This window comes from Balaenoptera borealis (assembly GCF_965194805.1).
Source record: "Balaenoptera borealis genome assembly, chromosome: 3".
Lineage (NCBI taxonomy): Eukaryota > Metazoa > Chordata > Mammalia > Artiodactyla > Balaenopteridae > Balaenoptera > Balaenoptera borealis.
Genome location: NC_138866.1, coordinates 145,333,052 through 145,359,339, shown reverse-complemented (window position 1 = coordinate 145,359,339; position 26,288 = coordinate 145,333,052). Strand labels below are relative to the sequence as shown.

General features: G+C 41.1%; 1 long non-coding RNA gene across 1 annotated transcript in view; it reads right to left on the bottom strand.

Moving 5' to 3' along the window:
• Nucleotides 1–348: 348 nt before the first annotated feature.
• Nucleotides 349–26,288, bottom strand: part of LOC309627208 — a 385,485-nt gene continuing 359,545 nt past the window's right edge. The window contains exon 2 of the long non-coding RNA XR_014243594.1: nt 349–692. This is a non-coding gene — a long non-coding RNA (uncharacterized lncRNA). The remainder of the gene's footprint in view (nt 693–26,288) is intronic.

The following is a 26,288-nucleotide window of genomic DNA, read 5'->3' as shown; positions in this document are numbered from 1 at the left end:
TTTTTTTTTTTTAAACTTTGGGTTTATTTATTTATTTATTTATGGCTGTGTTGGGTCTTTGTTTCTGTGCGAGGGCTTTCTCTAGTTGCGGCAAGTGGGGGCCACTCTTCATCGCGGTGCGCGGGCCTCTCACTATTGCGGCCTCTCTTGTTGCGGAGCGCAGGCTCCAGACGCGCAGGCTCAGTAATTGTGGCTCACGGGCCTAGTTGCTCCGCGACATGTGGGATCCTCCCAGACCAGGGCTCGAACCCGTGTCCCCTGCTTTGGCAGGCAGATTCCCAACCACTGTGCCACCAGGGAAGCCCTGAATACACTCTTTTTTTTTTTTTTTTTTTTTGAGTTTGTAACTTCTTTTTTTTTTTTATTTTTGTTTTATAGCTACTTTATTTATTTATTTATTTATTTTTGGCTGTGTTGGGTCTTCGGTTCGTGCGAGGGCTTTCTCTAGTTACGGCAAGTGGGGGCCACTCTTCATCGCGGTGCGGGGACCGCTCTTCATCGCGGTGCGCGGGCCTTTCACTATCGCGGCCCCTCCCGTTGCGGGGCACAGGCTCCAGACGCGCAGGCTCAGTAGTTGTGGCTCACGGGCCCAGCTGCTCCGTGGCATGTGGGATCTTCCCAGACCAGGGCTCGAACCCGTGTCCCCTGCATTAGCAGGCAGATTCTCAACCACTGCGCCACCAGGGAAGCCCCTGAATACCCTCTTTTAACTGCAATTTAGGAAGAAGTTCTGGAACATTTCAATAAAATAGTGAGAAATTATAGACTTCTGATTTGGATGGATATAAAAGGTAACTTCTTTTGTCATCTTTAAATTTATTTATTAAAATATAGATAAAGAAATCAGAGAAAATAATGAAGCAGGAAACCCAAGCAATAAAAATGGGTTATAAAATTAACAGAAATTGTGCACACACGGAGGAGAAAAGTATAACAAAAAATTGCCAAATTATATCAAAAGGCATAATTATCAAGAGAAAGAGATATGTTTTAAACAGAAGTTACAAATAAGCTCATAGATTGTTTGATGATCTAAGTCGTGAAGATGATGAATCATAAGGACACACTGGAAACATATTTACATTTATTGCTGGTTTGACAAAATATGTTGATATCAACAAAAATAAATTTATATTTTGCCACTATGACAAGAAAATTGACATGAAACTGGCTAATGAGTATTGTCAGTTCAGAGAGTCCTTCAGATTAATCACATCACAGAAAACTTGAAATACCCTGAAACCTTACAGCTCAGGTGTAAAAAAAATTAGCTACTGCTGTATCACAAAGCTAACACACCATTGTAAAGCAATTATACTCCAATAAAGATGTTTAAAAAATAAATAAAAAGACAATTGGGGGAAATAAATTAATTAATTAATTAATAAGACTATTAGGAATAGATAATTGGTCAAAGTGATAGATAGGATTTAATGGAAGTTTTGTTGAAAATAATTACTTCTTATATGAAGATATATTAAACTTTAGTTCCTAAATATTGCTTTTTGTTGGTCACATTTTACAAGATTTGATGTCTTAATAAATAGGTTGTTTCTTATAATTTCATAATATTAAAAACATATTTTAAAAAAGAAATTAGCTAGAGGTTTTTCCAAATTTGACAAAAATCTTAAAACTTTAACTGTCATTGCCAATAACTATGCATTATACTGAGTTTTTTAAAGCTATCAATAATAAAAAAACTAAACTTCAATTGACTCAAAGGAAAGTTTGAATAACTTTTTAATTCTCCCTCTAGAAAATATTACAAAATGGTTGTCATGTGAGGAGGGTGATAAAGAGTATATAGCCCAAAAACTGGAGGAAAAAATTATCACAGAGATGTGTCAATTACTATTATTTTTCTGGATTTTGTGATGTTTGTAGTATTTGAAAACTTTTAAAAATTTGTAATTTGTTGTGATCTTTTTCTCACCCAATAATTATTTCCTTTTATACCTAATTTTCTAACTGTAATCTGGTATTCTTTTGTTTTAAAGAGGATCTCCCAAATTATATGAGCTTTAGGCCCTACAATAATTGAATCTGCTCCTGCTTAGTAGGTATCAAAATATATAAAACTAGAGTAATTTAAAATATGCTGTATTGGTTTGGGAATAGATTGGGGTAAGTAAACATTTCTGTAAACACAGTAAATATTTTCAGCTTTGTGGGTCTTATGGTTGCAACTACTCAGCTCTGCTGTGTGAAAGCTGCTGTACACAAAACATAAGAAATGGAGGTGGCTGCGTTCCAATAAAACTTAATTTATGGATACTAAAATTTTAATTTCATACTGTTCTCACGTGGCAAGACATAGTCTTCTTTCGATTATGTTTTTAAACAATTAAAAAATGTAAAACCATTCTTAGCTCATAGGCTGTAAAAAATCAGGATGTGGGCCAGATTTAACCCATGGGCTGTAATTTACCGACCAGTAGAACAGATGAATATATCAGCAGCATAAAATAGTAAATTCTCTGAAAGACTATATGGAAATTTTTTGTATGATAGATTCAGCATTTTTAAATCAGTGAGAGAAAGATGGAGAGAGTTGGCTCTCCATTTTGAAACAACAATCCACCACGAAGATAAATTTCAGATTGGTTAAAAATTTAACAACAAACACAATTTTTAAAGTATCAGGATGAGATGTAGGTGGACAAGTTTATCTCTCCACCATGTAATTTCCTCCTTTGTCTTCCCTTAGCCAATCCCCAACAGCACTAGGCAGAAATTTGTTTGGACGGAGCAAAAAGGGATCTTTGTAAATGCAGTTAACAGCAACGACAACGGAGTATCAGAATGTAAAGACCAGATCAAGAGTTGACATACCAGGTAAAAGATTTTAGAGTTTCTCCTGCAGACAAAAGATTTTGAGCTGGAGAGTAACGCAATTAGATCTGAGCTTTTGAAACAACACTTGTCTGGCGATGTGGAGGATGGATTAGAGGAAGCAGGGGGCAGCCCACGTTAGTCTGCTGCATGGCTTGGGAGGGCAGGCTGGAGTCGGGGAGGAGAGTTGTATGGGGTCCCCAAGTCTCGCGGGACGTGAGCCTGGCCTCTTGGACTCGCCAAGGATGACCATCAGAGGCCCCATCCCTCTCATATTGGCTGGCTCTAGACATTCTGGCTTCAGCCCAGGCCTTCTGAGGTCTATTTGGAGGAAAAGGCATCAGCAAAAGAAATCCCCTAGATGCTGTGGGATGGGTCTAACAAGGGGAAAAAAACAAACCAACCAACAAAAGACCCAAACCTCCCTGTGCTGAGAATGGGAGCCCTGTTGTGGCCCCACAGCTTCTGGGATAAGCAGATTCTGGGTGAGACGGAGTCTCCAGAAATCTGGGTCAGGCAGACAGGAAAGGCTGAGAGCAGATGGGGATCAGGGCTGTCCACACTGGAAGAGGCAGAGGTGATTTAGACCTCCATCATAAAGCAGAGGCCATAGTGTTTCTGCACTTCACCCCCAAATACACTCACAGAACCAGAGGTTCTCAAGAGTCTAGCCATCCGGGATCTTGTAAAATACCAGGGAACTGGTCAGAGCCTCCCCACTGTACTCCCCAGGGGCTTCTGGGGGTGGGGGGCATCTCCTGACTATGTTTCACCCTCGTCCCCATAGAAAGGGTCCCCAGACACCCTGTGTGTCTGTTCACTGTAGTTTCAGGCAGACCTCATTTCTTCCTCTCACCAGTCCCCGTCCAGGCACCCTTGCTCCCTCATCCAGGGCTGCGGAGCCAGCGAGAGAAAACAACCCACATCTGCAGCTGGGTCGGGAAGACGCAATTGGCAGTCCCTGACAGATTGGGTTGCACCAGGCTCTTTATTACAGGCTGTTTTGTTTCAGGTGAACTTGATTTAACCCTCCGTTTATTTAGAATCTATGAAATCATAAACTCTGTCTATTGTATTTGCACTCAGTCGATGCCTGGGGGAGAGTTTCTCTCAAATGTTTATATCAGGAGGCTCCAGGGCTCCACTTCACTTCCTGCACATCCATACGCAAGTCTGCACATGCATACACACCCCTACCTGCCCACTCACCTCCCCACGCAGTCCATATCCAGCCCCCCACCCCCCCAACACACACATGCACACACACAGCATGTAACTCCATAGACACTTCTTTATCAGCCACTCATACGCTGTAGACTCACACACACATTCTCACTCCCTCCCACTCTGCAACCTACACTCATCCATCAATCACACAAACACACATCTAGATTCTCCCCAACCTACTCATGCCCCAACACACACACATTCACATATACCCAGAAACACACACAGCAGCCCTGACAGTCAGCAAATCCCAGGGACCCACCATTTCTTCCTGCTGCAACTCTGTGATTTCTACAGCTCCCTTAGAGCTCTTTAAAGGTTCCTTAATTTGGAAAATACTTATCCGGGTGGATGCCTGGCTTTCATCTGTAGCAGATCCACGTATCCCAAGGTAAAGGAATCATAGTGGTTGACAACTGCATTGAGACACCTCCTTAAGCAAGGGTGAAATCGTAATGTGAAGGCAATTTGTGGGTTAAGTTCATGGGCAGTTAGAAATGGGATTCCAATTTCTTTCCTATCAGGGACATTTTTTATTATTTTCCCCACGTAGACCCTATGCCTTGAAATATTTTGTCTAATGAGCAGCCTGCATGTAGAACTAATAGCTTCTCCTTTCTTACTTAACAAAGGCACACATGCCTTCCAATTCCAATTTCATATCAACACCTGATAGCTATAGCTACACGTTGAACTGATAAGGATATGGGCAAAAAGCTAAGCAACTTGACATTTTAGTTAGCCTATGCAGCCTTATCTCAGATAATACACAATTTCTGTCAGGCTTTTGGAAATATCGAAAATAGCTCAAAGACCTCCACTACCCCTTTCATGGATCCCTTCAGGTCTAGAAACCCCAGGTTGGGAACTGCTTGAACTAATCCTTTGACCATTTTGCCAAGGTGAGTAACAATGTAAAATAGGGGATAACGAAAGGACGTGATTCATTTTAGAACCTATGTGGCTTCTAGGGGGTAGTTAGGCTGGCTGAAAAATCTGTACAAACAAAATCTGGATTTTGTTTGTAAAGTCTAATGCCTTGCGGTATGAATGGAAAGTTATTCACCACGTTCTATGATGATACTAGGTTTGTGAATCATGCCCATTCTAATTAGAGGGGAGAAGAGGTTGCCTGACCTCATATGAGCAAAGGAAGGTGGTCAGAGGCCTGGCTCGCCCTCGGTGAAGAGAAGTCCTATGATTAATTGTTAAGAGATTGGGGGCCTGGCACCAGGACTTGCGCTTTAGCTAAGGCATGTAGAGAGGAGGGGCTGTAGGTTTCCCAAGTCTGTGTGAAATCTAAGCTGTGGCTGAGTTTCCATTCGGAGTCCTAGCATGAATGGGCTAGAAGCGATGTAGAAACTCATCCAGTGAATTCCCTTTGTGTGAAACTCAGAGACTGGAATAAGTTGGCCAAAGACACATCACTAAGAATCATGCCAGGGCTTCCCTGGTGGCGCAGTGGTTGAGAATCTGCCTGCTAATTCGGGGGACATGGGTTCGAGCCCTGGTCTGGGAAGATCCCACATGCCGCAGAGCAACTGGGCCCGTGAGCCACAACTACTGAGCCTGCGCGTCTGGAGCCTGTGCTCCGCAACAGGAGAGGCCGCAACAGTGAGAGGCCCGCGCACCGCGATTAAGAGGGGCCCCCGCTTGCCACAACTGGAGAAAGCCCTCGCACAGAAACGAAGACCCAACACAGCCAAAAATAAATAAATAAATAATTTTAAGAATCATGCCAGAGATTGCTAGAACCCAAATCTGTGGGTTCCTTGATTCTTGGGAAATTCCCACTAGGTGGAGATGGAGGGAGAAATTTGGTATCTATTGCTACACTTTGTATGGATTGTTGAACAAAAGTTTCCTTGGGCAGGTCCTCTTCCCCTGTCTTGAATTACAGATGTCACAGGCACTGCAGATATGGTACTTGATTCATGCTTCTTTCAAGTACAGAAAGCTGAAGGTGAAACAAGTTCAAAGAGCCTGGACCTTCCTTGGAGACAAAACACCCCAGCCTGTCTGTTCACTGGAGTTACTCTGGGCCAGAACTGGATGTCACTAGCTCTTCAAGAGGATCCTCGCTATTAAAGCAGGCACCCAGCAGAAAACAAAACAAGAAAGGACGGCTAGTGAAGAATCCAGGGGTTATAACCTGTGCTCTTCAACTCTCCAATTGAAGTAAAGGCTACTGAAGAGGAAGAGAAAGCATTCTGCATCCCCTTGCAGACTCTCTGTCACTCATGGTCTCCCCAGCATGGGCATAGATTAAAAATGCAAAGTTTTCTTAAGGAAGAAGAGAAAGTAGTTATATATCGTGGGTTTATCCAGCTAAAGGGACTCTAGAGTACAACTGGCCATGACTCACATTTTACATGTAGGAAAAATGAGACTCTGAGGTAACTGAAAAGCCATATGCATGTCCCCAAGGGCTCCGGGGGCTCCGGGTGGTAGAACCTTCTCTCTCTGCAACGATCATAATTTGAAAGTCCATCTCTATCAAATCTGGGAGACAGCCAGTGTGTCAGAGTGTTAGACTGACATCATGAAGTGAGTCTTTTGCTTCCGTTCCCTCATCTCATATGGATCATATGGTTTTTACTCTCAGAATCCTGGCATTTATGAAGGTCCCAAGACCATGCTTTTGTGAAAGATAAAGGTCTGGAAGGATACACATGACATGGTTAACATTGGTGGCAGGTGGGGAAGGAAAGGGAAGACTACTTTTATTCATGCATCTCTGAATGATTTTGTTACAATAAGCATGTTCATTTGGAAGAGAAAATTTTAAATTAATTTTTTTTTTCCACAGGAGATTCCTGTTCTGTTCCAGACCCCTTATTAAGCAGGGTGCATGGGCCGGTTATTTAATCCATCTGAACCTCAATTTTCTCCTTTATAAGAATGTAAACCATAATGTCCATGCTCAACGGATGTTCTGAAGATCGAATAGGAACCCTAGACATTATAGACAATAAGTCAAATATTACTATGCTAGCATTGTTTTTTTTTTTAACTATTTTTAAATTATTATTTATTTATTTATTTTTGGCTGTGTTGGGTCTTCGTTTCTGTGCGAGGGCTTCCTCTAGTTGCGGCAAGTGGGGGCCACTCTTCATCGCGGTGTGCGGGCCTCTCACTATCATGGCCTCTCTTGTTGCGGAGCACAGGCTCCAGACGCGCAGGCTCAGTGGTTGTGGCTCACGGGCCTAGTTGCTCTGCAGCATGTGGGATCTTCCCAGACCAGGACTCGAACCCGTGTCCCCTGCATTAGCAGGCAGATTCTCAACCACTGCGCCACCAGGGAAGCCCCACTATGCTAGAATTGTAAGGAACATAATTGCATGGCTTCAGCTTTTTTCTCATCCCTTTAATCATCTTTGCCACTTTTTTTTTCTAGCCAGAGGGCTGTTTTCATTGATGCCACAAAGATTTATATGCTTTATCTGAAAGGCTCTATGGAAGATTCGAATGGTGAGAGGTCACTCTTGTACCCTTACATTGCATTCATTCTGATTGGAGACACCCAGAGAAAAGGAAACAATTTAACACAAAATAGAAATTGCTATAAGGGAGCCATCAAACAGACTATTCTAATTGGAAGGGCTTCCAGTTGATTTGCAGTTTTTGATCAAATTTGCTTGGTAAAGTGGTCATTCCTGTTGGGGGAAAGAAGATAAAAAGAAAAAGGCATGGAGACATAACTACACTGAATGCAGAGGGGGAGAATTAACCCAAGTAACTTTTGAACACCATGTTTTGATTCTGTACCCTCAGGCTAAAGACAGAAAGAATTACAAATAAATAATTATAGGGCTTCCCTGGTGGTGCAGTGGTTAAGAATCCACCTGCCAATGCAGGGGACATGGGTTCGAGCCCTGGTCCGGGAAGATCCCAGATGCCGCGGAGCAACTAAGCCCGTGAGCCACACCTACTGAGCCTGTGCTCTAGAGCCCATGCTCTGCAACAAGAGAAGCCACCGCAATGAGAAGCCTGCGCACCACAACGAATAGTAGCCCCCCTCGCTGTAACTAGAGAAAGCTTGCACGCAGCAATGAAGACCCAACACAGCCAAAAATAATTAAATAAAAATAAGTAAATTTTAAAAATTTTATAAATTTTAATTTTAATTTTAATTTAAAGTAAATTTTAAAAATTTTAAAAATTGCTAAATTATAGTTAGTAGTTACACACGGGTTAGCAAATACAAAAACTAAGTGTCCTTAGTTGAGAAAATTTACAAAATATATTGCAGAGAAGGAGAGTGAGAGTTCTAATGTCAGAGAAGGAAGTTACAAATATGGAAAGGAAAGGCTAGAATGAACTCTGTGATGTTGGCTTGGAATTGGAGGCATCAGCATAAACTCATGGGTTTTAACATATATAGAAACACATAGAAATAAATAGATGATAGGTACATAATTAGATATAGATAGTGTGTGTGTGTGTGTGTGTAAAATGACAGGGCCCTGCAGCAATAAGCCTACCAGATAACCAGATTTTAGCTTCTAGATATTATTCTCCATTAAAAGAAAGCAGGGCCTCTCAGGAAATGGCTCATCCCAGGCATGAATGGGATAGGGAAAGTACAAGTTGAACCCAGAACACATTATGCCGAAAAGCATGGAAGTGCTCAAAGAATGATGGGGATAGCTCAGGGGGACACAGGATCAGAAGCCAGATTGGAGGGGCTCCCACTGACCACATCTCAGACAGTTGAGAGTCAAAATCAATAATGTAACAGATTATAACCCACTGAATAAAATAAGAATCCATGAGTTCATCCTGATTGTGGTAGGCAGAATAATGGTCCTCAAAGATGTCCACGCCCTAACTCACAAAATGTGTGAATATGAAGCCTTAATATGTTACATGGCAAAAGAGACTTTGCAGATGTGGTTAAGAAATTTGGGCTAGGGAGATGATCCTGGATGATCCAGATGGGCCCAATGTAATCACTGGGGTTCTTACAAATCCAAGAGGGAGGCAAAAGAGTCAGAGAAAATATGATGATGAAAGCAGAGGTTGGAGTGGTGTGATTGCTGGACAAGGGTAATGGGTAATGAGCCAAGGAATGTGGACATCCTCTGGGAGCTGGAAAAGGCAAGGAATGGATTCCCCCCTAGAACTTCCAGGAGGAATGCAGGCCTGCTGACAACTTGATTTTAGCCCTAGAAGACCTCTTTTGCGCTTGACCTCCAGAACTTTAAGATAACAAATTTGTTTTTGTTTTTTTTAAACTCGACATTCCATGCAATTAGCTGCCAGGGCTCATACTTGGTGCAATGCCCATTTACATCATTCTTGGCCTTTGTGGAATACACTTCCAAAATCTCGAAGTAGGGCTCAAAGGCCTTCAACATCAGAAGGTCCATACTCGGCATCTTCCTCTTCCAGCCGTCCTTTCAGTGCCTCCCCTCTCCTCCAGGACCACAGTGGCACAGTACACCTTCTCAGCCGGCAGCCAGCTTCCAAGCTCCTTCCCTCAGACACTCTCTCGCCTGCCCAGCTCCTCTTCACCGTGAGACCAACTCTCGGGCCGCTGGGCTCGGGCCAAATTTGTATTGTTTTAAGTCACTATGTTTGTGGTCATTTGTTACAGCAGCCATAGGAAACTAATACACTGGCATACATACATACAAGCATATATACACACGTATAAACATATATATATATATATAAATGATGGCGGAGAGAAAGCTTTTCTTCCTAGTAGAATTCCAGTTAATAAATGAAGAGAGAATGATGAAATTTAGAATTACCATTTGGCAGCCACAATAGTAATAGGTTTTTCAGGCAAGAGTTATCAATGTATACTGAATTCAGTGTGCGAAATTTTTATGAGAAATGGGATACCTCCATAGTCTCAGAGCACCTCTCTACAAGGCACTGATACATTACAAAAGAAAAATAGTACCTTACAGTGGAGACACCTGACGGACACCACCTTAACCAAGTGATCGATGTTGACATCACCAATCCTGGGACAGCTAGAGGTCACGTGCCCATGATGTGGTGCTCTGAGAGCACAGCATTACTTCTGTGTTGCTCTATCAAAAATGCACAGCTTAAACCAAATCATTAGGAAACATTAGACAAACCTAAACAGTGGGGCTGTCTGAAAGAGAACTGTCCTGTACTCTTCAAAAATCATGAAAAACAAAGAATGACTGAGGAACTGTTTCAGAATAATTGAGACAAAGATGTGATGACTAAATGTGATAACAGGGTCCTAGACTGGATTCTGGACCAGAAAATTTGTTTGCTTTTGCTACAAAGGATGCTGGTGGAACAACTGGTAAAATTTGAAGAATGTCTGTAAATTAGATGCTAATACTCCATTAATGCTAATTTGCTGGTTTGGGGAACTGTACTCCGGTTATGTGAAAGAATGTCCTTGCTTTTACAAAATACATGCCAAAGTAATTAGACATAAAGGGGCCACAAGTCTGCAAATTACCCTAAAGTGCCTCAGAATATATATGTATAGATAGACGTAGAGAGGCGGATGAAGCCAGTGAGGTAAACATTTTAACTTTGAGGAATCCTAGTAAAGAGTATAAATCAAATATTTGTACTATTTTTGTAACTTTTTTGTAAGTCTGAAATTATTTCCAAATATAAAGATTTTTTAAAAGGCGTGGAAGTGAGCTGAGTAGCATTTGTTCAGAGCGCGGCACTGAGGCCAGAGACAGGACAGATAACTTCGGCTTAGTGATGTGGGGAGCAGCTAGAAGAGGCCTTTGTGAGGATGGGGACTGCATCTTGTTACTAGTACACCCTGGTGCCAAGCACACAGTAAGTGAATATCCATTGAATACAGGGAAGACAGAAGGATGGGGGAGGGAAGGGGACCTTTTCTTTTAGGCTGAATATGGGCAGAAAGTGGCCAGCTCTAGCTGCAGGCTTATTTCCTGAGCATCACTTGTATAGACTATGGTCAGGTATTGTTTGCTCCTTTCTGCATGGGCTCACTGGAACTTTGTCAAGTCCATGGCCCTGCTCCTGAGTCCCTACTCTAAACCTGTGACACTGGAAAGAGTCCTCCTGAAACTGGCGGGGGCGGGGGGGCTGATACTGTCTCTCAGAGAAAATTCTGATCACGTGGCAATGACAGATATCAGCACTACTTACTGAATTTATAACCCACCATGTCAAAAGAAGAAGCTTTCAGAGAGGTTTGACGAGAAAACATTGAGAAAAGAGCCTGGAAGTTTCACTTAGTAAGGTCAAAAGATCACTGAAGAATGAAAGGAGAGAACAGGAAAAAAAAAAAAAAACCTCAACTTGCTTACTCAGAAAATTGTCTGAAACAGAACTGCTTAAATCCAAGTCAAATTTGCATCAATTCAGCTATTGATTGATTAAGGGATGACTATTCAGCAATTCAAGAATACTTTACTGAGTACCCACCGTGCGTGGAAGGTCCATTTATTGAAGACCAGCTATGGGCCAGAGCCTGAGCAGGGTAATATATATGTAAGCCTCCCAGCTGCCACTTCTTCTTCCTCTTCTTTCCTCTAGCCTTCTTCTTCTTCTTCAGTTTATTGAACACTTACTATGCGCTTGGCTCTTTGCTAAGACCTTTACCCCCTTTATATTGCTCGATTCTCATCACAGCTCCGTGAGTAGCTATGAGTGTAACCCCCTTTTGGCAGAAACATTAAATAACTCGCCCAGGGTTACAAAAGTTGTTAAGAGGCAATTCTCTGGAATCCACAGGAAATTCTATTCTGTGACTTTTAAAATAATGGATGGAGGTACAGTGTCCAGGACATTAAACCCATGAGCAGGCTAGAAGCTAGAAACTTATAGCCACTGAAGGTCGCCTGATTGTTTTTTTTCATCCTGAGTGCCTGAATCACACAGTTAGGGCCTCACAGAGGACTTACATCACTGGTGAACTTTGCTGATCTCTCTTTGGTCTTTTTATGGCATTTTCTGAAAGGGGTGACTGTTCAGATTCTCAACCACAAAAGATCATCCCCCTGTCTGTCTACTCTGAGGGCTAGAAGAATAACTATAATGTTCAGATGTCTTTTTCAACTCAAGTAAATCCAATACAATAATAATGACAAGTACCTACTATGTGCTGAAGTCTGTGCTGAGTTCTGGGGACACAAAGATGCATGAAACTCTGCCTCCTGATTTCCCTGGGTTGAACAGAGGAGCTAGATCTGTACATAAATAACAGGGTGAGACGAGCTATAATAAGGGCATGCATAGAAAGCCATTATTTTAACTAAGGGTTTTTTAACAACAAAAAGATTAATTGAGAAAAATATCTATGCTAGAGATTGAATTAGGAAAATGGATTAACAGTTAATGTAAGCAAACAGTATGTACAGCAAACAACGTGTGTAGTACAAATATGCTTAAAATGTTGCTCTCGGGTTAATTACAGAGGCCATTCTTGCCATATCAATGGGGAACCCTCACCCAGGATAATGTTTTCCGATTCTCATCGAAATCATCCTCTTCTCCTCCTTTGCTTTCTCCATTCCTTTGTTTGTCTTTCACTGATTGATCTCTGAGGCTATTCTGGGTAAGATTTGTTCTTTTTTATTTTTATTTTTTTACAGAACTGACATACTAATCAGTCTCATTCTCTAGGTCTGGAATTAATCAGTGTTTGAACTACAGATTCTTTCTACTTGCTGATTCCTGATGGCCAGGAGGTTTGACTCCTTTTTTTTTCTCTTTAAAGAGTTCATGGCCCCATAGAGCAGATGCTGGAAAAGGTCACTAAAAGAAGCACATGTCTTGCTATTCTTATACATGTCTCTTTGATGAGGTGCTTCAGTAAAATCCTTAGAGCCCACACAGGCCTCAGTGAACACAGAAGGGGAGAATTTAAATCTCCCTGAGTATATAACTATATGGAAACTTGGTGCTGCCTTATATGAAGAGGAAGTCTGTCTGTGGGTTATATGGGTATGTGAGTGGTAGTTTTTCATCTCTTATAATATTCCAAGTGCTGTGCTAAGTTCTTCACCCGTGTTTTAATATTAATCCTCACAAGAATACCATGAGGTTTTGTTTTATTAGCTTTCAGATGAGGAAACTAAAGTTTGGAGAGATTAATAGGTTCCAAGTCACACAGCTGGTAGTTTGGATTAGAATCCAGGTATGTTAGACTAAAACCCCAAGATCACTCCACCACAACAATAGTTATCAGACTTTAAATTTAGGAAGTCCGGGATAGGTTCCAAATTTGCATTTTAAATAAGTACTCTGGAGGATTTTGTGGTTAAGCACCAACCATCTTAGAGCTGCTTCCTTACAGAGAAGCATAGACAAACACATAATGACTCAGTGATGACTATGTGTAAGGCATGGAGGTAGATACAGATATGACAATTTCTTCCTGTCGAGGAATTTTTTTTTTTTTTGCCAAGATAAGATGGAAACAGGGTAAAACTTAAATAGCAAAAAAGAGGTAAATATTAACTTATTTAGTAGAAGTGATGTCACAAGACCATAGATGATTCAATTACAAATAAAATACAAAGATACTACTTTGCAGAAGAATTCTGAGGGGAAGAAATTTCTTCAGATTAGAGTGTTCAGGGAAGGAGCCAAGTGTGAGGTGGGAGGTGAACTGGATTTTGGAGAATGAATGGGCAGGAATTGAAGTAGGGGAGCATTCGATGGAGAGTGATGGTGAACACTGTGACCCAAATAAACCTCTTTTCCACATGACTGTCTTTGCCTTGTGTGACATCCAAAGAAACATATTCTAACAGCCAAAAAGTAATTATATGTAATTCCAATCATCACTTGCATCTCTCAAAGAATATTAAAGGAGAACGAATTCCCAAATCTACTATTGGGATTTGGGTGGCCAGTTTTCCCAGAATGAGGGTTTCCCGAAATGTGGGACTCTCGCTGTTAAAACCAGGAAGGTCCTGGGCAAACTGGGACCAATTGGCCACCCTACACGGGAGACTTGAATTCCTTGTGATTGAGGGGTCAGAAGAAGAGGAGATTCATAGGCCTGTGATGTGGACTAAATAAGTTCACATTTGAAAAGCAAATTCAGAACATTGCCTGACACAGTGTAAGCTCTATATAAATGCTTGTTAAATTAATTTAGAAAAAAAAGTGCCTTTCGTCCAAGTACTGGGAAACAAATTTATATCTATGAAATCATGGTAAAGCCACTGAATTTGTGATTGGGAGGGCATCGGCGACCAAATGCATGCAGGGGCAAATTGCAATGAGTTAAGATGAAATGAATCGTCAGCAATAGAGGCCCCTTTTATATATTATCCATTCAATGGCTGGAAGGGGAAGGAGAGAGTGGGCAGTAGATGTAAGTTACTGAGAGGGCATGAAGACTCCCGTAGTTCTTCTCCTGCTAGGACCAAGGATTCCACTTCCCTTCCTTCTAACTCCCTTTTCTGTTTGCCTGACCTTCCAAATGGACAAAACCCCAGCAGAACTCTGCTTGGCCTGGGGCCAAGCCAGGGTGGAATCCAGTCACGATCTCTAGGTCCTATATGTATACAGTAGCTTAAGTGCTTACAGAACAGAACAGGAAATTGTATGCACCTCGCAGACCAGTCACAAAGATTCTGTTTTCAAGGGCAGAAGCATCATTTCTCTACTGATTTATGGTTTCACTGACAGCAGAAACATTTAGGGAGCTGGCTTCCCATTGTCCAGTGCTCACACAGAGAGGATAGTCAGAACAGGGCTCTGATCATGAAGGAGGAGTCCTGGGGCGCCGGAAGTGGGGGAACCATGGCATACTAACCTGAAGACCTAGAGTGGCCCAGGTACCGACAGCTGCCATTTGTTGAGCTGGTACCATATGTAAGTATTATACAGATATGTAAATTGTGTACATATTATGTATACATAATTATGTATACACATTATGTTTTATTCTACCCCCAAAGCCCATTTTTCATATGGGATAACTGAGTCTTAAGGAGGTTAAGTAACTTGCCCAAGGTCACAGTGAGGTACATGAGCTAGAGCTGGGATTTTTTTTTTTTTGGAAAATTTCTGTTCTATCCACTCTAAACTCCACGGTTTCCAAACAGTGGTCTGTTCATTGGTTCTGGGCTGGGCACAGAAGAAGCCTGTAAGAAACACATGAAATATATAAACTCACCTCCAGGGATTCTGATTGGTAACTCAGGAGGAACACAAAAATCTGTGCTCTTAAAAGCTCATCAGGCCGTTCAGTTGTGCAACCACATTGGAGAAGCCCTGCCATGAGCCACCTGGAATGTTCCCAAATTCTTGTGGCATCTCCAACTTCCTAATGACCCTGGAAGTAGGTAGGAGCCACAGCAGGCTAAATCTACCCCTCTCCCCTTCTTCACCTCAAAGAAAGGAAGGAGAGAGGAAGAGGAGCAGAGACTGATAGTATATAAGACCCATACATCGCTATGCTTGTGTTTTCAGCTTTAAAAGGCAAACATACATTCTGGGGCAGGGGTGGCTGAATTCATGCCAGCGTGAGCCAAAGAAGGCAGATTTCTTGTGTGAGGAGCAAAAGTGAACTTAGTATTTCCCAGGAGACTAGAAGCCCAGGTTCTGTTTGCAGTGCCCGCCATGTGCCCTTGGGCAATCACTCACCCTCTGAACCTCAGTTTCCACCATTGTAGAGCCAAGGGGCCAGATTCGATGACTCCACTGGGCCCTCCCACCACCAACATTCTGTGATCTATTATGCTTTGATCCTGAAATTCTCAGTCAACAAGAAGGGTTGTGACTCTCCTGCTGAGACTCTAGGGAGATAGGAAAAGAGAAGACGGCGGAGGACAGGGAAACAGACAGGCTCTGTCTCCCAGAGTGAGACCCTGTGTTGTCTGGGCAGATCAGCGCCGGGTGAGGGGGTGGGAGTGGGGCCCGGGTGGTGAGAGATCAACCAGATGCTATTTCTCTGGCGACAGAACTCTTCCGAACTAAAGAAAAGTAATTGAACTTAATGTCCAAACACAAAATCAGTCCATAAATCCAGGGGCTGTCTATTGGAAATTTCAGAAGGGCTCTGCTTCCCTTAATCTTATCTCTGCCAGACAGTTACTCTGTGCTTGATGCAATTAGAGCGATAAAATAATGTGACACAACTGCTGGTTTCTATCATGGCATCACTGCTGTTGATTTAAATGACAAGGTAATAATTTTATAAGAGGCCTTTTATTTTTATTTCTCTCTCCATCGTGGAGAGGTGTTTTCCAAATGGGGGGCATATCTCTCCAGATAATACCATATACGAAGACTGCTTCATTCATTACCATTTAGTCAAGTACCTACATCTCCCAAGGGAACATTAGGAGTGTTTTTGTAGTTAAAATCACAGGGCCAGCTAGGGATTATCAGAACCATAACACATGTCTTGCAGAGCTGGGTGATTTACACATCCTTCAAAATTAACCCTGGAAGGAATAAGCCTGCCTTATCCAACTGATTCCCATCTCTTTTATAAAAAAGAGTAGACTTGCCTAGACTCTATGCCCCCAAGAGAGAACTGTCCACGTGGACATGGCAAGAAGGCAGACAGTCCTTCTTGACCTTGTGGGGTCAGGCTTAGAGAATCCAGAAAGCAGTCTTCTCAGACAGTAAGGAATGGAGATTGATATCCAAAAGAAGTTTTGGAAACCGAGAAGCCATTGAGTCCAAGGAAAAACTCAAACCTTCTTTGGAGATACAAAGAACCCAAGACCACGACTGGGTCCAATTAGCATTTCTCTGGGAAGACATTTTGGTGGAAGCCCACGTTCTAGCCAGAATAGTCGTGGACCGGTGGTGACAAGAGCCTCAAAGTTAAACCTTCAGCATCGAAGGCTCGATTCTTTCCTGTCAAGAATAAAATTTAACACAGATATGCAATGTTTAATTATTTGCAGATATTACTGTGCATGATTTCTACTGAATGGCTGTGATGTGTTTTCAGGGGTGCCTTTCCTTCAGCTCCTGCACATCCCGATGGCCGGAGGGCTGAGGAAGCAGTCACACAGCTCAGGGACAAGAGCAGTCAGCAGTCTCCCTTTATTCAACCTCCTTTTATTTCAACCCTGGAAAAATTTCCAGTCTCATTCCATATGGATGGCTGTTGCGCCTCCATTTCTCCAGAGAACTGGCAAGGAGGACTTCTTTACATGCCAGGAAGGGATGCCAAAAACGCACAAGTGCAGAGGCCCAGAGACAAGTGGTCATCCAGCTTGGAGGGCTCAGAGAGGCAAATTACCCACTTAAACACCAGCAGACATCTGTTACTCTGCCCTGATGGCCTTTTTAAACTAAGAAGATAGCTTTTCATGGAGGAAGGAGGGGGGAGGCCCTCATGAAATAAAAGTGGGGATAAAAGTGGGGATCAGGAATAAAAGTGGGGATGCATCCAACAAAGCCATTAGTTACAATCTTTCATCAGGAAGTCAGGACTTAGAGACAAAGGGCCCATCTGCAACAGCTTCATGAGATTCTGGGACCCTGGACATTTCCTCTGTCAATTTCCTAAAGTGAGTTATCCAGAAAACCTTTTAAACTGAAAGGATTTATGGCCGTGTCCTTAAGTGCTGGTAAGAAGTAGAGAACTGAGGATACCATGCCCCACCCTGTGGGTAGCTCCAGTGTCGGGCTGAAGAATCCACATAGAGAGTGCCTCGTGATCCTGGAGAAGGAGAAGAATTGAAAACCCCAGGGGACCAGAGAAGAGGAAAGGAAGGGAGCCCAGGGAACTGGCCTGCATCTCAGAAGGAGATGTGGAGCTAAATCTGTCTCCCTGAAGCTGTAACCCATTAATTCCAATCACTGAGAGTCATTGCTCTCTTTCCTTCCTTGACAGCCCTTCAAACTTTTGGAGAGATCGAACAGTTTCCCATGAGTCTTCTTGAGGATAAGATAACTTCCCAAGTTTTACTCAATGGGGAAAACCACACAAATCACTCCTTCTTCTTCCTCTTAAAACATATGCCAGCTGAGGACACCTTTTCACTTGTAAAACAGGGCTCAGGGACAGTACTAGGTTCCTCAAGCCCTGACTTATAATAATAATCATTTCCATTTATTCAGTGCTTACCTTGAGCTGAACATCAGCTAAGCACCTTGCATATGTCAGCTCCTGTAACTCTCCCAATAGCTGGAAGAGGGGATTACTATTATTGTCCCCCTTTCATGTATGAAGAAATCAAGATTCAAAGAGCTTAAGTAATTAGCCCAACATCTCCTAGCTATAACTGTCAAAGTTGGGGCTTGAATCCATTTCTTTCTCACTCCAAAGTCCATGCACATTGTTTGGTACTGTATCAAACTGATATATCTGTGTGGTATCCACTTTTTACCTATAAGACTACTGGAATTTGGAAATTTCCAAATTTTACCCTTTAAAATAATTTTCCAAAGCTTCTGTCACTCGGTACTGAGATGAACAGAATCACCACCATATCCAGACAAGAGCAATTTGGAACTTAAAAAAAAAAAAAAATCCATGTGATTTCTCTAAATTTATTAGAGAACAGAGAAAAATCTGAACTGAACAGTTAAATGTTATCAGTGAAGAGATCATCTTTATCTTATGCAAAATTGTCCTGGGGTGAGAGGGGGAGGAAGGAAAGCTCCCAAAATAATTTTTTTTTTTTTTTAGGGGATAAAAGTCAGACAGGGTTTGTATAAGAAAATTATTGCTCAATCATATTCAAGAACCTAGATGCAAAAAGTCCTAAAGACATTCACAAATAAATTTGAAAATGTGATGTGAAAAACAAAATAAAACAAAGTAAGTATGGGATATATCTCAGGAGTCCAAATTTGGCTTACCATGAAAAATTCTATTAAGCTAATTTACCATATTATCATATAAATCTTAAACATATGATCATCTCAAGATATGCTGAAAAAAAGCTTTTGAGAAATTTGAAGATCTATTGATGACTAGAAATATATCAAACTAAAAAGGAAGTAATCTTCAACATGACAGTATCTACCAAAAATATATTTGCTAGTTATACTTAGAAGTGAGCCCATTACTATCAGAGACCATTCCAGAAGATTCTTTCCTCATTATTACTATTCAATATGTACTGAAGGGCTTAGTCAATGCTCAAAGACAAAATAAAGAAATGAGATATAAGGGTTATAAAGAAGGAAAATTTTATTATTTGCAGATGCATGAATGATTATCTATATAAAAATATAAGCGAATCTACTGAAAAATTAGAATAGGTGTAAAAATCATGGCTATAAGATCAACAGACAATAGCTAATAGATTCTATATTCTACCAACTAGATAATGTACTTTATAAAAAATTCATTCACAATAGTCAGAAGAACTGTAAGGTAACAAGGAATAAATATAATAAAAGACCTGCAGAGAAAAATATGGAGAAAATTATAAAAGTTTATTAAGTGATATAAAAACCTGAGTAAACCCAGAAATACATCACAGTCATGAATGGGAAGGCACGATATTATAAAGATGTGAATTCCTCAGATAATAACCTATAAATTCAATAAAATTCTAAATAAAATCCACATAGGACTTTTCATAGAACTTTATAAATTGATTTTAAAATTTGTTTTGAAGTACATATGTCTAAGAATAGCTAAGTCAATTTTGAAGTATAATAAGGAGGGGGAATTTGTAAGAGACTTTCCCCTATCTAGTATCAATACTTATAAAGCCACAGTAATTTCTTAAGTGCATAATAGGATGAGAGTAGAACAAAGTGACCAATATTATAAGAAAACCCAATAGAATTTTATATGATGATAGAAATATTCAAACTCTAAGCTACCCAGTGTGGTAGCTACTGGCCACATGTAGCTTGTGAGACTAAGAAATAAAATTCTTAATATCATGTACTTTTAATTAATGTAAATTTAAGTAGTCACATGTGGCTTATGGCTACCATACTTGGCAGTACGGCTTTATAATAAAGTTCCTATAAGCTGAAAAAAACAAAAATGGTGGTACAGTATCAGACTGAAGTGTCGTTACAAATCAGTGGGAAAAAGAAATTGGCTGTTTACAGGGAAAAATATATATGTATACAAATGTAATCCCTATCTTACCCCATGAATTCCAGATGAATTAAAGATCTAAATCTAAAAATAAAAACTTTAATAAAATTTTTAGAGGTAACATAGTAGAATACCTTTCAGAACTTATGACAAAATTTCTTAAGCAGGACCAAAAAGCACAACTCTTAAAGGAATTTATCAATACATTTAACAATATTAAAATTAAAAACTTCTGCACAACCAAAGATGTCATAAAGTATAGCGAAAATACAAGCAAGAGAAGAATATATTTGCCACATATAACTGACAAAAGATGATTATCTAGAATATACAAATGACTGCATAGCAATACTAAATAGCAAACAACTCAGTGAAAAATACAAAGAGAATATATGAAGCACGTTTTCCAGAAGAGGAAACTCAAATGGGCAATAAAAATGCAAAAGATGTTCAAAATCCATAGTAATAAGGAAATGCAAATGAAACTGACATCAGTATACTTTTCATATTCATCAATCAATGTAATGGATATTTGTCAATCTTGTCCATCTAGCATCTAAGCTGCCTTCCTATGTTTGGGGATTTTCCCTACTTTTTGTTTGAGGTCAAGTCAGCTTTCCTCTAGGAAGCTGAAAATGCTAGTTGCTAGTGCAGCTCAGGCATGGGGCACATGACGTGGGCTCCACCAATCAGATGCTGCTGACGGTGAGTAATTCTTCCAGGGGGTAGTGATACTAGTGGGGCAATAGAGTGTTGGGTCCACATGCGGGGTGATGACCCAGGTCTCTAGCAAGCAGTGTTAGGAGTGTAAGTGGTGTAGGTACAGTGTGCAGTGCTTGGAGTTGATGGCAGCCTGATAATGGTATCCTCACTGGACTGGATTTTGAATGTTATGCTGAGCTGAGTAGCTGTGAATCTTGTTCCCAGCCTTCATAGCAGTGGTTCTGTCAACCACTCAAAGTCTTTTACGTAAGTTTTTTTTCCCCTACTTGAATCAACCAGAGTTTGTTTCTATTTAGTACAACATTAATAATACCAAATGTCGGTAAGGATGGGGGGAAATGGATCTGCCATACATTGATGGGAGACAGACATTTGTTATAGCCACTCTCGAAGGCAAGTGTCAATACATAGTGAAGGCGAAGATGAACGGATCCTATAACCCTAACTTTATACTTCTAGGAACATGCCAGATATAGAAATATTTCCTCTTATTCAAGGTGAATGTGTATAGGGATTTCCATGCAGTAATGTTTTCAGTAGTCTACAATTGGAAACATTGTCCATCAGTGCAGAAATGTTATACATAAAGTGTAGTTTATTCATATGATAGATTTAACAGTGATTGTAATAAATAAAATTGATCTTAAATGCTTCAATATGGATGAACTTCACACAAATGTTGACTCAAAAGAAAGTTTTAGTATGATACCTAGAACATACTATCATTTATGTACAGTTATAACACATATACAACCATATTCTCTGTGGTTTATGGGTAAGTACATGTGTATAAAGGTATTTGTAGAAAGAACCAAAAGAATGGAAACAAATGTCAGTAGATTGATTGTCTCTGTGAAAGGAAGGGGGTATAAGAAATCTGAATTGTATTGATCATGGCTTTTTTAAAATTAAAATCAGAGCAAATATGTCAAAATTTTGATATTAAAAAATTCTGGGTAATGAGTATATGAAAGCCTGTTATACTCCTCTCTCTACTGTATATTTGAATTATTAAAGAAAAGCCCAAAGCTTTTGAGTTAAAAAATTTAAGACCACTTTATTGCATTTTCACATTGTTCAGGTTACATTAATTAATGATATTTATTGGGTGTTTAGTATTTGTCATGCACTGCACTAATTGTTGTATCTATATGATCTCACTTAAGCCTTTACCCAAATTTATGAAGTAGACCAGTGGATCATTTGAACCACATGGGGAGCTTTTAAAAAAAAAAAAAAAAAACTGATGCCTGGACCCCATTCATGGAGATTATTCTGGTCAGACCTGGAAATTGAGTGTTTTTAAAACTCCCCTTGTGATTCTAATATGCAGCCAGGGTTAAGAAACCTTGAAATAATTTATAGATTTGTTTCCCAAACTCTATCTGATTATAAGAATCACCAGGGGCAAATTACAAATACAGATTCTCAGGTAGCCATCCCAAATCCACGGAATTGAATTCTTTAGGGAAGATGCCAGAATATTAGTGTTTCAGTCAAGTGCTTAGATGATCCCTCTGATCAGGCAGGTTTGGTAAACCTGGGATTAGTGCTCTCCAACCTGGAAGGCCTTGGTCATCACATGCCCATCCCACCTCACCTACACCTCTTTCCTGGAGATTCTGATTTAGGAGGTCTCAAGGGAGACCCAGAAAACTATTTTCTTTAAAAAATGTCCCAGGTGATGATCAGTCACATTGAGGACTCAATAAAGGACATATTATTATTATTACACATGAGTAAACAGAGACTCACAAATGGGAAAAGCCAGCTTGCCCTGGTTCCAAAGCTCATGCTGTTTCCCACACTTATTGTTTTGATGCCCTTGTGCTTGGAGTCAGTTTCCCCAGGCTCTGTCTCTGTGCTGATCCTAGCTCACATTTTCCATTCTGCCAGGACACCCCAGGAAACAAATGTGCACCTCCCCATCAATGGGTGGAAATTTGAGTTGTAGAATCCAGCCCTTTGCGGTGGGACTGGTGGTATCTCCAGTCTGAAACAGGGTCGCAGCTAAACAGGCTGTGTGCCAGGACGTGGCTGCTGGGAGGGAAACAGAAGTGGCACCACCAGTGTGATGCTGTGGTTATCAGGGGAAGTGTGACTGACTGAGATGTTGTCAATATAGACTCTGTCCTGGTCCTTTCAGGCTCAGGAATTGTGTGTGTATATTGGGAAGAGGGGGATGGGCAGGTGGAATCTGCAGAGAGGTTGGGAGGAGCTGAAGAAAAACAGTTCTCAGAGTCCTTTCTTTTCCAATTCTTCCTTCCAATCCAATCACTGCCCCCCCCCACCCCCGCCAACCTGCCCATCACCAGATGAATCATTCTAAAGGTACATTTTCAAAGCCTGTTCTGTAGAACATGAGTGCCAAGAGTGACTTCTTGGAAAAAAAATAAGGCAGGAGGGTTTCTATTGGGAAATTCTGCTCATCATATGCCCCTCTTGAAGATTCACAATGCTCATTAACATTTAAAATCCCTGAGAAGTCCTTCAGTAATCTGTTTCACTTGGTATAACCCCTCTTTGTTAGAGATACACCTTAAAACTTTGTAGCTCTAGTGTTCTGGGGAACACATTTTGGAAAACTATATCACAAATCAGTATCTTGTATGTCTATATCCTCAGGTCACTGGAGAATGCCTCCTATAATGTAGGATTTAAAAAAAAGAAGAAAAAGAAAAAAAAACCTTTTGTCAATCATGTTAATGACATTTAAATTCCCTTGCTTGGCATCATTTTTTGACCAGGTAGGTATCTACCTGTAAAACCTCAGTTGTTCTTATGTGCCACAAATTCATTCTGACTTTTTTGTTTGTTTTAACAGCACTTCATTTTCTGGGTGGAAGAAAGGGACTCATTCACACCTTAGTTTTAGTCCAGGAGTCCAGAAGTTGTGTGTACATGATCTGTGCCTGGCCAATCAGAATATTCCATCTTCTCAGATGGGCCAGGTATGGGCATTTGACCTATGTCAAATCACCAAAATGTCAGTTCTGGGACTTCTTTAACTGTTGAGACAGCAAATTTCCTTTTTTCTGGGGTTTATGGTTATAATAAAATTATAAATTTGAAATGTCAGGGGTACTACGTACAGAGAGTTTACCTGAAGGTGATACTAAGAGAGGAGAAAATGGAGCTTGGAAATGGAGAGAGTGGCTAAAGGCTGATGACATTATTTAAGCCCCTAGATCCAGCTGTGCCTGAAGCCTACCCTTGCTATGAAACTTTCTGTTTCAGTGAGCTAGTGACTTGCTCTCAATTTTCTTTGCTAAAGCAAGTTTGTGATGAGTTCCTCTCACTTGCAGCCAGAGTACTTTCTAATATGGTGGTTCTCAAAGTGTGGTCTCCAGATCAGCAAATTCAATTCACCTGTGAACTTGCTTTCAACATGTATGTCTCTCTTTTATCTTCCACCTTTACTTGCCTGAGGGATAGCTTGGGTGAACCCCTCTTGAAACCATCTTAACCACATGACCATAGTAATCTATTTTTGACCTTAATAGTGCCTACTGCAATCTGCTTATTACTTGCCTCCTGTATTCTTTTGTCCACTAGAGTATGAGCTCTAGGGTCACGGATGTGTTCTGATTTATCTCTGGTCCTCCCACTGCACTGAGAACAGAATCTGGAAAGCAATGGAGAATTGCTTAAGGCTCCCGATTTGTATTTTCAGAGAGCCTCGTCTTCAAGGGTCCATTTAAGAAGGCAGACCTTCTTAATTAGAGCTGTTAGGACCCATAAGTGTGTTTGCAGAGCCTGTCTCCCTGGGGTAATTTAAGGTTATGAAGTGCAGGCCCTTGTTAACAGCTCTTGTGAAGCAGTTGTCCTAACTTCAAACACGGGTCGCTATAATAAACGGTGCCAGAGAAACACAATTTGGGACCTTGCTAATTGTTCTCGCCTCACTGAGTTAGACATTACGTCTGTATATGACCAAAGGTCGATGGAATGAAACAGTCCCTCAAGGAAGCTAATAGAAAGTCAATTACTTTGGCCCTTTAAATTGCTTTTGGAATAGACTGTTGCTGGGCCCTGCGGGAGCTTTCGGCACTCAGCTCTGATGGGTGGATGGAGGGCCCTGAGGATCACTTTGGGGCCAGCCTCATGCTGCACCAGGAAGGTCCCCTCCATCCAGCGCCATAAACAGCTGCATCATCTCTGCTGGCTAGGGCGCCCAGGTCAACCCCTTGCTTTGAATCAAAATCAACAGCTGACTAGTGTGTTTTGGAGGCAGGCTTCCCCTTAGCCAGGATGGACAGGAGAGCTGTCAGGAGTCTTCCAAAGTGAGCAGGGCTCATCCACACCTGAACAAGCTGTTCAGTCAAGCCCCCTGGCCAAAGGGACTCTCCATGTGGCAGGGGTCGCTAACAGGTGTCTCAGCCCTCCCCCCTTATACACATACTGGAGAAATTGGCTTCCTGTCTCCAGTCCAAAGCAAGAATGTGCAGCCCCACAGTCAGGGCTGATACTGCTGTCCTCACCCAGCATATTTTTGTGCTGTTGAGCTAAGTGTGAAGAGCTTCTTGTTTCAGCTAGAGCTCCAGACACCCATCTTTTGTGTTTGGGGAAAATGCCACAAAGGAGTTTAGTGATAACTGCTTTTCAACCTTTGTGGCAGAGAAGCTCCCTTTACCACATCAGAGAAGAAGGAGGGAGGCCATCCAGAGGTTAAAGGGCAGCGAGCTCAGCATCAGCTTGAGGCAACACCAAAACGGTTGTAGCACTTAATTAAGGACCTTGCACTCTTGGGGGGCAAGGAAATTCACTTTTATTTCAATCTGGCTGCAAACACCCCAACCACAGTGTCTCTGCCTCTTTTCTTGGCCATTGAGTTTTACTCAATCTGAGCCAATTAGGGTATGTTCTTTTCTTTTTCTTTTTTTTTGGTATGGGGAAGAAATAACTGTGAGGACTATTCAAAATGGGATCAGGACACGTCCACAAGTCTCTTAGATAGCCTCATACACCAGAGGGCAGACAGCAGAAGCAAGAAGAACTACAGTCCAGCAGGCTGTGGAACAAAAACCACATTCACAGAAAGATAGACAAGATGAAAAGGCAGAGGGCTATGTACCAGATGAAGGAACAAGATAAAACCCCAGAAAAACAACTAAATGAAATGGAGATAGGCAATCTTCCAGAAAGAGAATTCAGAATAATGATAGTGAAGATGATCCAGGACCTCGGAAAAAGAATGGAGGCAAAGACCAAGAAGATGCAAGAAATGTTTAACAAAGATCTAGAAGAATTAAAGAACAAACAAACAGAGATGAACAATACAATAACTGAAATGAAAACTATACTAGAAGGAGTCAATAGCAGAATAACTGAGGCAGAAGAACGGATAAGTGACCTGGAAGACAGAATGGTGGAATTCACTGCTGTGGAACAGAATAAAGAAAAAAGAATGAAAAGAAAGGAAGACAGCCTACGAGACCTCTGGGACAACATTAAACGCAACAACATTCACATTATAGGGGTCCCAGAAGGAGAAGAGAGAGAGAAAGGACCCAAGAAAATATTTGAA